The sequence below is a fragment of the Chenopodium album genome, chromosome 5, assembly GCF_948465745.1.
Source record: "Chenopodium album chromosome 5, dcCheAlbu1.1, whole genome shotgun sequence".
NCBI lineage: Eukaryota > Viridiplantae > Streptophyta > Magnoliopsida > Caryophyllales > Amaranthaceae > Chenopodium > Chenopodium album.
Window position 1 is genome coordinate 64,993,471 of NC_137838.1, and position 9,692 is coordinate 65,003,162.

Sequence of the window (9,692 nt, forward strand, 5' to 3'; positions counted from 1 at the left end):
AATAATTGACATACATATACAAATTTGAAAATATTGTCCTTACAATACCATCAACTTTAATATATAATAATTACAATAATCCATCTCTAAATTGTCCAAAATATATGTAGATGCTAAAAGTGATGAGTGAAAGTTTGTGACAAAAAAGTTAGAAGGTGTTTTATCTTCAACAAGTTCTCCTCACTGCATGTCCAAAATATATGTAGATGCCAAAAGTGATGGGTAGAGTTTCTGACCAAAAAGTTAGAAGGTGCTCTGCAAGTTCTCCTCTTTTTACTTGACTTTTCATGCAAAATAATTATCTTCATGACATCCATTACTGAAAAAAGGATAAAAAGAATTAGTTAACAAAAATGAACAAATAAACCCAAGCAATATACTTCATTACACATAAATAGCCATAATAGTTAACCATTCTAGTTATTAATGAAAAAAATACATAATTTAGGCGACTAATTCCTTATGCATGCATCACCATAGTTAACCATTTAACAGAATGATGATTGAAGAAATTATATAAGATTTTTTTCTACCACTTAATTAAAAGCATGTTTTACATATTTTTTTAAAGCTAGAAGTGTGTTATAAGTAGTTTTTATTGACAATTTATTTAAAATTATATCAACAGTTTAACAATAAGTCATCGTATGTACCTGGTCAAGTTATTTATCATCTGCATAAATCGCTTCTCCATGTCTGCCACAATGCGTTTTTGCTCTTCTTTATATTCATCCATGTCCTTCTTATTCGCCTCCAACTCACTTTGTAGATGAGTTATCTGTTCTTGTTGTTTGCGCATAATTTGTTGTTCTTCTTCTTGTAATCTCGCTTTGGCTGAACATCCATATCCATTGCCTTTGCCTCGAGTGTACCCAGATTTGGGGCCAAGTACATAAATCAACGTTTCTTCTTGTGTTTGAGGACGTGGTTGGCCTCCTTCAGGTTCTTTGTCTTTGTCTTGCACAAGCTGATGGAGTTGTGCCTACAAACATAATAGTTGCAATAATCATAAAATTAAATACTATTGTATTCCACCAATAATTAGGAAAAAAACAAACATATCAAAGACAAATAAGCATCTATTTTTATTTTGTTAGATTAGTAGGTTAAAACATAAACTATGATCAGTTTGGTGTCCAAATTTCTTTTCATCGCTATAAAGTTATTAATTTATTTTTCAAAAAATATGTATGACAATAACATTTTGCATTCTTTTGGCAGCCTATGCCCCTATAGTTTGCAAAAGAAAATAATCACATGTACTTCTTTATAGCGATTATCATCAACCCACTGCAATACTCCTCCTTCGTTTGTTGTTGTGTGTTGAGCGAGCCATACTACATCTGCAGTAGGTAGCACTCCATCATTCTTTTCAGTCTATGATCATCACTATTTAGTATTAGATTAAATAGTATAAAAAAAATTGATACTACACTAGTCAAAAGTATCAACCTTACCAATATATATTCTGTTTTCAGGAAATGATAAGTTTCCGGTAGAGTGTTTAATCCATTTGTCAGATCTTCGGTTCTTGCTATTTTGGATGCTTCTTTTCTGAATTTAAATATTAAAGAGATTAATTAATAAAAACTAACATGCTTTCCAAGTTTCTGTGAGAATTAAAATTATATAAGAATATACCTTAAACGGATCAGAATTAAAAGTCTCACAACATGCTTTCCAACTTTCTATCGGAAAATCAGAAGGAGGATTTTCTAAGCGTTCCTCATGTTTACTTCCACAGTCTTTGTAATAAGCATGTAAGCGTGCCTTCCAAAATCGATACAGCCGCTGCATTGCATCAGTTGCGTCGAGGTAGTTGTGTGTTGGAGTCTTTAATGTTGAATTTGTTATGTTATTTTTATATTTTATAGCAAACGTTATAACAACACACTATATTCAAAACAAAGTATATTTATTATATAATTTACATTAAACTAGGATAATTTACCTTAACCTACAACCACATTGAAGAACCATGTTTAGCAAAAACAGTAGGCCAATTTCCTGCATCCATAAGTGTTGTAGTTCTAACAACATAGCCTTTATTCAGAGTTAATTAACCAACACCTTAGCAAAATATTCACAAGTACTTTGCTAAACTCATCTATCTTTAAAGAGCAAAAAAAAAAAAAGTTTAATACTAATAATAATTTGAATTGTTTTAAAGAGAGCTAACATATACAATTTAAAAATAAAAGTGTTATGCAAACATGACACATACTAGTCTAGTGGTCTCTACACCCATACACTATATTATTAAGTTAAAATAGCTAATAGAAATCATAGCTTGTAAAATGTTGGCCAATAAACAACCAGTGCAATCATTTCAAATCATCTAACACACAAAATTGAGAATTAAAGTAGAGTGTACTATAATTTTAGTTTGAATACGGGATATGGTAATGACTTACTAGAAAGATAACACAATTTCAAGCATGTACATAATGATATTATAGTACCTTGTTAGAATGAATGACTTATACAAACTAAAACCATTTCTATATAATTACCATGCTCTAAAGAAATATACTAGAAGCTACTACACATTATTCCTAAAATCGTTTTAGTTATAGAGGACTTGATAAAATGAGTTGACTAAGTACGAGAAGTCAAACATTATTAAAGTTGTAGACATCTAATACATGCTCTACACTTTAATATCAAAATTAACAAAATTTGCATTAAGGTAGATCAACAATGACAGAGCTAACCAAACCCCCACTTCCTTAATGCCCAACCACATCCCCTTAAGCACCCTCACAGAGTAATGACTACCAACAAATATATACTATAAGAAACAAAAAAAAAAAAAAAATAGCTAGCAATATGTCTTCCCTTTAAAAATCCACAATTTGATTGTTATATCATATCATCAAATAAACATGATAGACTCTTAAAAATTCACTTAAAGTCATACACAACACTTTATAATGCAAAGAATAATTACATGATCAATACAATTCCAAATCAAGAAATAACACAGTGAAAGAAACAAAACCCAGAACTATTCAAATATAAAAATAGAAAATTTTATAAATGGGTGAATTTAGAAAAATAGAGTAGACTTTCATCAAATAATCATAAACCCATGACTATATCCAAGACACTATTACTCAAGATATAAAAAATCCTATCAAAGAGTGTAGCAGGAAGAGAAACAATTGTCAATCCCAATTTAGATTTTTTTAGAAAACAAAGACCAGTAGCTTCGTATCCTTTGAGCATATATAGTAGATGTTGGAGAACAGGATGCAAAAATAAAACAAGCTTCAACCAAAAACTAAATTGATTTAAGCCCCACCAAATTAATAATGGATTGTTAACCTTCATAATTTGATTATTATAGTTAATATTACAATAATTCCAAGTTTACAATTGATATGCATGAACCCATGGCTATAATCTGTACATCATCAATTGAAAAGCTAAAGGAATTTGATTACATACCTAAAATAAAAATGCTCAATAATGCCAAATCTAGCTTCCACTAGCTTCTCAAACCCAATTATGCATTCATCAACCTGAATTTATTCACCCAATTATGTGAATTACAAAATGATTTTGAAATTGAAAAAAAAAAGGAAAATCTAGAATTTATCTTTACTCAACATACCCATAAAATATATGTAGACACCCATTTGTGTCTCCCCAAAACCAAACCCAGTGATGAGTACCTTTCACGTCGAATCGTAATCGAATGAAGTGAAAGTGTGGAAAGTCTAGTGTTGCGGATAAATTTCTTTTCTTTTCTCTCTGTTTTTGAAAACCTATTTTAAGAAAACAGCCAATCCAGTTTAGTTGGTCCATGATGTGGGTCCAATAGTAGTGTAGTTGGATAGGGCTTGAAAAGAGCTTTCCAACGATATATTATAAGCCCAATTCCGATGAATATTGAGGAAGTTATGGCCAAATTACTAAACTGGGCCTGGTTTGAGCCTTATATGCGGCCCAATGATCAAGGAGAGGGCCTAATATGGATTTATCATTCCTAATGCAATTAGGAATGGTTTTAGTCTTCTAGATTCTTCTAGAAGGTTCTTTTCATTCCTAATTCAATTAGCATTGATAAATTGACTTTTGTTGACTTTTTAGAGTTTTAATCAGAATAAAAGAATGTTTTTTAGGAAAATAAACATTAATCTCCTGTACGGTTAATTTCTATCTGATTTTAGAAAACGCGTCAAAAACGGGATTAGCGCCTAATGCCAGACATTGGCGCTTGATGTTAGCGTCTGACGCTAATTGCCAGCGTCGGCGCTAATCAAGTTTTATTCGCGTCAGAACTCTTATTTGTTTTTTTATCTTTTTGGCTGATTTTCTCTATAAATAGCCTTCTAAAAACCTCGTTTTGAACAACCAGATCTACAATCACCTATTCTCTAATTCATCAACTTTCTCTCTAAGCTTCTCTCTCTCTTTTCTAAACTAACCTTTTTACAAACAAAATTCCGCATTCACAAGGCCTAGAATACCTAGCCAAGTTCGAAGTTGCCTTCGCCCTAGACGTGAAAGGTTTTAATTTCTGAGGGTTTGGTCCCAAATCTCTTTTCCAATTATTTAATTTAATTGTTTTGTTTATTATTTTCCTTGAAGTTACTAACGCGTGTATTTTGTTATTAAAAAGAGATACGAGGCATCCAAGTAAGTGCTTTAATTGATTTTATTGATATTATGATATAGAGATCATGTTTAGGTTGATATGTTGATTCCTAGTATCATGTTAGGATGTTTTTTTTTTTTCTTAATTTGATGTTTAGGGTGACAACAATAAGTTCCTAGTATCATGTTTAGGGTAAAGAATATAATGTCAATTATGATTTCTATGATGCCTTTTATTGTCTTTCCTAATAGTATCATGTTAGGGCTATATATTTGATTTTTATATGTTTAGTGACATGCTAGGGTTTGTTATTAATCTTGTTAGTATCATGCCTAGGATCATGCTATTATTATGCTTTAACATGATGATGATGATTTTTATTATGATTATTTTTATTATTATTATTGTTTATGATTATTATTATTATTATGTTGCTTGATTATTTATTGTTATTGCTTGATCATGCCTTTTATGCATGTTTAAAGGGAATTTGGTACTTGTAATCACGCTTAATAAGATATTTGATAATCTTGTTTAGGGTTAATATGATTATAATTCAAGTGATCGCCAATAATAGATTTGTTTGTGCATTATATTCAACCAACATAGATAAAAAGGTTTAGGGTTAATCCTATTGATTGCATGTTAGTCAGAAAGCGCACATGAATACGATTAGAATAAAGTAGAAGCCTATTATTAGGGCAGGTTCAATCTCTTTTAGGTTGGATTTGTACCTTCATCCCCGAACTACCAATCTTGGTTCCAGACCTATTGGAGTTAACGATCTCCTGGAGCGTTAAGGGGTGTAACCTTCACCTCGTGAACGGTTTACAAGTTCCTAAAACTTGTTGGTGACTCTTTTGCTCTATCTTCCTTCCCTTTGGACGCCACCGTACTTTAGTGTATGATCGCAATGGGGTTCGAGTTAGGGGTAAATGCTTGAAATATTCCCTACAATATAGCTTTGAACGGAGATTATAAGTGGCAAGCTGAAATTTCATAGCAAAGACGAGGAGGTAAGTATCAAACGAAGTAATTATAAAGAAGTGATGGGTTTTTGCTTAAGCCGATTACGAAGTGAGGGAATTACGGTAATTAATTTTATTTCTAGATTTAAATCAACAAAAAAAAAATGAAAAACTTACTTCTGATATGCCGGAAAATCGTAAAAGCTGGTTGAAATTCTCAGAGATGCAATGGCGGGTACGAAGGAGGTCACTATTTGCTGAGAGGTTTGAGTTGAGAAGTGAGAAATAAAACAAACCCTATCAAAAATAATTTGTTTAATTTGATTTTTTTACTATAATAAAATTTGTTTAGGCAATGACATGTGTTGTAGCCAATTTTTTTTTAACATAAAGAAAATGTTTTCGTAGCTATAAAAAATTTATTTACCACAACAAATTATTTTTGTAGCTGTAAATTAAACGATTTTCCGAACAAAACTTTTTGTAGCCAAAGACGAAAGTTTTATTTCACAGATCTCGCTTAATGAAAAGTGGGGCGGGAAAGTGAAATCCAACTTTTAGCTACAATGTTTCGTCACGACTCAAGTCTGTTGTTACTAAAGATATTTTTTAGTAACATTTTTTTTTGGTAGCCAAAACTTGTAGCCAAAAATCAAATTTCTTGTAGTGCACCTTGCAAACTACCATTAATGCCCTGCTTATCAAAAATAAACAGCAGATCTCAAAAAACGAGAGGAGAAAGAAAGAAAAAATTCATCAAAAATATTCAATGAAGTTATAATTCAACTCCTTCGTGGTAAAATTTGAGCGTGAAGGTTGCCGATATGATGAAATTATTGGTCAATTTCAACCGCAAATGAATTAAATTTAGCGCACCTTGCTCATAAAAAATGGAGTAAAGATGAGACAACGATAGAAGGGAGATCGTGGCTGTAGTCGGTAAGAAGCCATGACAATGGGTGGCGGCGGAAGGTTGACGATGGGCTGGTGCCTGGTGGTAGGAGATGGAAGAGAAAGATGAGACAGATGGAGGAGAGAGGAGTAGTAGTTGAGGGGAAAAACAGTACATTACCCTATGGGGGGGGGGGGGGTCTGGGTAATTTTTAGGGGAATATATTACCCTCTTAAAATATTACTCCCTATCCAGGCAAATAAAAAAACCTGAATTTTTCTTCTCATAGCTTTTACCCTCCTTTTACTGGCAATCCAGGCTGGCCCTTAAAGTGAGAGAAAGAGAAATATAAAGAGGAGATAGAAAAGATAGAACATGGTGCACCTAGTTATAAAAAAAAAGCGGAAAGAATATATGGGTGTTTGAAAAAGAATATATAAGTGTTTGACAAAGATTCAAAGAACATGTTTGTATTTGACAAAGAACATGCATTAACAAAGAACATAAAGACATTACAAAAAGAACGTGATAAAAACTTTATTAAAAACAATTTGAATTCATGAAAAATTACACATCAAGAAAAAAAAAATTACCAAAGATATCATTTCTCCAAAAAATAGTTTTCCTCTCTCTAAAAATTTCAACTTTCCATACTAATTTTAGTTTTCACTCTCAAAAATTATTTTCTACTAAAAAAATTTCAAGGTTTCATTTTCAAATTTAATTTCAAAATTTAAAATTCGAAATCACATATGTTACAACATAAGTTATAATTTAAACAACATATAGTTCATATCTAATGAACACACTGATCAAACTCAAAGAACATATATACGATAATAAAAACAATTTAAATATATATGTTAATAAAAAAAAAAATACAATGTCACAATGTGTGCGTTACTCATTACCTCAATGAACATACGAGCCAAATTCAAAGAACATATGCGCTAAATTCAAAGAACATACTTTGTATTATTGAAACTCAAAAAACATGTTAAATCAATATATGTTAAAGAACATAAGTATAAAAGAATATGTAATCAAACTTATATAGGTATGTTTTTTGTCAAATATAAATATATTCTTTGTCAAACATGGTATGTTCTTTGTTCAACCAAATTATGTTATTTCTGCCTTTTTTTATTTATCGGGTGCACTGTGCACATGGTGCACCCTGGTGTACTATACTATTTTAAAAAATGTCTTACTACATATTTATTTTGCCTTATAGTTGGATCTTTTAGATTTTATTTATTTATTTTATTTTTATTGGGTTAAAATTATTACTTTTATTACTTGATATTATGTGTAATGTGATTATGTGAGTAAACAAGTGACTAACTGTCTACCACCTAATGCCTAATGTGTAATAATTCTCAATTTGATAATGTCCATGGTAATTTCACTTTAATTTATTTGCTTAATGGTAAATTAAATGAGAGTATAATATTAAATAATAGTCAGTTTTATAACTCAATGACAATTATCACCATCTAGTTAATTGAGTTTTTATTTCGTTGAAATATTTAATTAAATATTGTTATTTATTTAGGGTAATTATTTTTTTTTAATAATGTTTAATTTTCATATTTACACTACATTATTTGAAAATCCATAATTTTAAACATACAATTTGGTAATTGGTTCATGTTTTTCTATTTAATTGCGACATGCAAAAATAATTCATCTAATTCAAAACATCCCGAACTTTGACAATTCATGTGTTAAAAAGAATGTATGAAATCCCAAAGTTTATGGAATTATTTTTCATCTTTATTCTTGGATTGTATGTCTAAGAATTTTGTATCTTTGAGTTATGATGTTAAATTTTAAGTAACTACGGCAGTGCTACGTGCGCGTTGCGTGCAAGCAACGTGGTGTTGCTAGTGTGTGAGGCCAGAAGTGCTATTTCTTTTGGCTAATTTGTAGATTTTTTTAGGTAATTATGAATAAATGTAGATTAATTAGTGAATGTAGGGAATATTTCAACAAACATCAACTTTGAGCCCCACTGTGATCATGCATTTAAGCATGGTGGCATCTAAAGGGAAAGAACGAAACTAGAGATACTTGGAATTAAAATAATATTCTAAGCATGATTTCTATATCAAAACAATAATTTAGTAATCGAATTACTCACTTTGATGCTTTGTATCTCTTTTTTATCAAACATTACACGTTAGTAAAATTCAAGAAAGATTAAATCAAACAAATACTTCCTCCGCTTCTTTTTAGTTGACACGTTTGCCAATGCACAACTTCAACTACTCACATCTTTAATTACCGATAGGCAAAAATTATGAAAATTTGATATTTTGAAAATATATATCGTGACGAATTTAATAAGATCTTACACGAATATTTTTTTTATTACGTACAAAGCACAAAACACGGTCAAAGAGGAGTGTGTGAATAATACTAAAGTCAAAAACGTGTCAACTTTAAAAAAAAAGGAGGTAGTAATAATTATTGAAATATGGATTTGGAACCAAACCCTCAGAACTATCAACCTTTCACGTCGATGTCTAAGGTAAATTTGAGCTTGCTTAGAAGTATTTGAATCTCATGAATGAGGTATGGTGACTAATCAAAGAAATATCAAAGATGTGTGTTTGATGTGTTTAGGCTAAAACTAGATCAAGGCTAGGCTAAGAAATTCAGAGAGAGAGAATAAGATTTAGCTTAGAGAGGGATTAAGATGATGATTGTTGGTGAATGAAAACGGAGGAAAACATCCTCTATTTATAGAGAAAAGCAATAGAAAAGATATGAAAAAGATTCAGAATCCGACTCGAAGTTAAACAGCTTTCATAGAGAAATGATGGCTATATCTCTATGCGATGCTTATACGCTGCGGGATACTTCCATCTCCCAACGGTACTTTTTGGGATGATAGGATTTGTACAAAATCCGTCTTCCAATCAAATTGGTTTAGACGAATTTTCGTACTTATCCTTATTTTATCAGAATTAAATCTATTAAAAACAAGTGTTTTATCCGATATAAAATTCTTAATCTTTATCTTTCCAAAACAGGATAGATTAGAACCTTCTAGAAGATTCCAGAAGCCAATAATCAATCCTAATGGATTTAGGACTTAAAACAACCTTCTAGATAATTCTAGAAACTTGTAATAGATCCTAATGGGTTTAGGAATGAGATTAAGGTTAACATACCCTCCACATGATCATTGGGTCATAAGTAAGGTTTAGTTTGGACCCAGTTT